At 41.4% G+C, this 3,332-nt stretch overlaps 1 long non-coding RNA gene across 1 annotated transcript; it reads left to right on the top strand.

Moving 5' to 3' along the window:
- Positions 1-1,154: 1,154 nt before the first annotated feature.
- Positions 1,155-2,120, top strand: LOC310870060. The gene is made up of 3 exons (XR_014570205.1): positions 1,155-1,222; positions 1,511-1,614; positions 2,001-2,120. It is a non-coding gene; the product is annotated as an uncharacterized lncRNA (long non-coding RNA).
- The last annotated feature ends 1,212 nt before the right edge of the window (positions 2,121-3,332 follow it).

Here is a 3,332-nt window from a genome sequence, read left to right as displayed (position 1 = left end):
GCCATTACAAAATTTACAGCAGCAGAAGCAGTAGCTGAGCCGCGCCACGCAAGTGAAGTGAAGTTACAAGAGAAGTTCTCCTTCATGGTAAGTAGCCAGCTATCAAATGTTAATTAAATGTTGACCGTGTCTTCATACTTTTTTTTTGGACCGGACTAAAGCCATGGTTTACATGACGCTCGTATAGGGCTAGCAAAACTAACAACTGTCAAGACTAAAGACTCAAGAGTGCATGCTAATTTTCATTCAGCCCCACCATAACGTAACGCCTGTGGTCGTCGACACTATACACATAAACTACACATGTTTCAGCCATGTACATATACACAATATCATGTTAAAATGCATAGAATAGCCTACACATTATTTGCGAGGGAAAGTTCGCGCCGAACGGGAAGGGCTCAGGGCTGCATGGTAATTGTAGTTCATTTGACTTACGATTGTATGTATGGCTCACTGAAAGAACTATCAAAATGGCCGCTATAAACGCGGGCTTATTTATTATGTTGAATTCTATGCTGTAATACTAAACTAAACATGCTTCATCTATACAGTAAACGTTAGACGATAAGCTTGTTGTTTTGCGGTGCCTGCGTGCGGTTCATGTTTTACGTAGGCCAGCAGTATAGGCTATAGGCTTGAGCTTTTAGAAATATTACTTTTGCTAAGGGGGACATAGACCAACAGGGGAGCCCACGACGGGACGGACGGCCGCGACCGGGCGTCGCTTAACGGGGGAGGATCATGAAGAAGTGACGCCGAGGAAGCGACGCCATGGGCCGTCGGAGCCCCCCTAACCGACCGCAATAGGCGGAACGGGCTGGCGGGGCTGCGATATTAAACATTTTTCAGGGAGAACTCTTGGGGCCTCTACGCAGCTGCGTAGTTTGCGGTAGAATGGTGAATAAATCTGCAGGCAGCGTCAGACAGTGCAATTACATGTGGACATTGTCATCCAGCACATTCATTGGAATTATAAACTGCATGGAACGAAATGCATTTAGATCAGTGCTAAATGTCTGTTAGCAAAAGTAATCATTCTAAAAACTCAAGCCTGCTTGTGAGCTTGTAGATGAGCTATATTTCCACATTTATGTTTTTAAAGTATACGGTGTAAAGTATACAGTTTAATGTTCGTTAATGTTTGTTTTGTAGACTGTTGAATAAATCACTGCAGCTAAGAGCCAACATCAGACAGAGTGGACATTGTCAACTATAGCCTGTAAGTCCAGTATCATTAAGGCATTTTATATACTAGCCTACTGCTAGCCAACTTCTTATGCTGCAATCACACTGGCAGATGCAAAAGATACAAAGCTACAAACATTGGCTGTATCTTCATGTCGCTCACTTCCATTAAACATGAATAGTAGACTAGACTGTATCTTTGCATCTGTCCGTGTGACTGATCGCAACATTAGGTATTTGACTATATTTATGGACTAAAGTCCTGTATAAAAATGTATGTTGCTTTGTCTGATCATGTGCATGTCTGCATATTTGTCTGTAGACTCTGTAGGCATCAATGTCTGGCTCCTTCTCTTCTGTTTGATTCTCCTTCCCTGCTGCTGCCAACAATAAAGCCTCGTCACTGCTTGACCTGGGTTCCAGGAGGTAACAACCGTAAAAAAACACACACAATGTATTCATAATTTCATATATACATCGTTGCTGTTGGGCAGAAACCTCATATCTCCTTATTTCAACGTTTGATGTTTTGTCACCAATACTACAGTGTCTGCACAAAAGTAACAATAAATAGCCGGTCTACAAGCTCACAGCATTGCTCACAGTCTCATTGCGTTGTGTGCATGCTTGTAAATCTGCTATTTCAGCTTTTTGGGGGTTTTAAACTATTAGTCTTTCTGTGGCATTTATAAATATTGAATCAATGCAAAGTATTGACAAGAGCTAAGGCTTGAACAGTGTGCCTGATGGGAAATTAACAGGGTTTCATTATTGTGTATTTAGTCTTATTTTCTACTGTCCATGTCTTCCAGCTACACCTCAACTCTTTGTCTCCCGGTATGCTGTCCTCTTTGCCTCCCGGTGGCTGTCCCCCAGGCATCTAGACTCATACAGACAGCAATTCAACAGTCTGGACAAACAAGTGACTGGATACCTTACTGGTAGGACACTGTTTAATAATTGTTTTACAACCTTTCTATACAGTTATTCAACTATATTCCTGAAACATTGTGTTGCAGATATTATTCATTTACCACTGCGTTGTCTGCTCGCTGCCTTATATGAACACAGCTGCTTCAATAATTCTTCCCTGTGTAATATTTTGATCCTTGAGGAGGATAATTAAAATGTTGAATCATTGAGATTTTACAGTTGGGACTCAGTAGATGTAGTTTATCAGTGATATGGATTTGAGTGGTGCCTGACGGCTCCAACTAACTGCTATGTCCATATGTATGTCCTGATAAGTACGAATTGGGGTTGATTGGGCTGATTCAGGTCACACACACAGCAGCCATAGTACAGTGTACAGTACGAGTTATACTGTAGAGTATGAGTTGTACAGTACAGTACGATGCATATAGTTGCATCGCTCAGTTCACACAGGTGTGATTTTTATAGATTAGTTGGTATGACAAATATTAGTCAAACTCATTTTTGAAAGAAACATTACATCAGTCTGTTGGTTCCCTGTTAACACCTAGTGTATCTCTTCTAGATGAGCGTCAAGGATGTAAAGGAGAGATGGCTGGCCTTGTTTGATGCTTCACAAGTGAGTAAATTGGATTCTTGTAGCAGGGTTCAACAGAAATGACATCCTGCATGTGACACACATTTACATTGTATTTAACCAATTGTACCCATTCCTGGAGCAACAGTGGTGGAAAATGGATGTTCAAGATCACAATGTGATTTGTTTTTCTCCCTTCCCCTCATCTGTTTTTCAGGTGAGCGCAGAGTTCAAGTTGATCACTACAATGAAGCTTGAGCCGAAATTCATGGAGATGTTGGACCTCTACACACCTAAACTGGACCTCTACACACCTAAACTGGACCTCTACACACCTAAACTGCTGTCCATGTTCCAATCTAAGAGAGGTGCTGTAGGAGAGCCACATCGGGCAGAAATGAGTGCTCTGCTTCAGGTAATAAACCATTTAGACCTGAGGATGATTCTTAAAAACGGCTTCTAAATCAGAAAATAGCAGATATGCAAGCTCACATTGCATCTCACTGAAGTCTGTGAAGTTGCAGATCTTCTATTCTCGGTATTCATTCACTTTAAAAAGCTAGAACACTGGTAGAAGTTTGTGTTGTAATTTCCTTGACATGTAACTTCACATGCGGGTGAGAAATGTTCCTCA

This window comes from Protomyctophum parallelum (assembly GCF_964188405.1).
Source record: "Protomyctophum parallelum genome assembly, chromosome: 14".
NCBI classification, from domain to species: domain Eukaryota; kingdom Metazoa; phylum Chordata; class Actinopteri; order Myctophiformes; family Myctophidae; genus Protomyctophum; species Protomyctophum parallelum.
The sequence above is the reverse complement of the archived record's forward strand: the minus strand, read 5'-3'. Positions and strand labels throughout refer to the sequence as shown.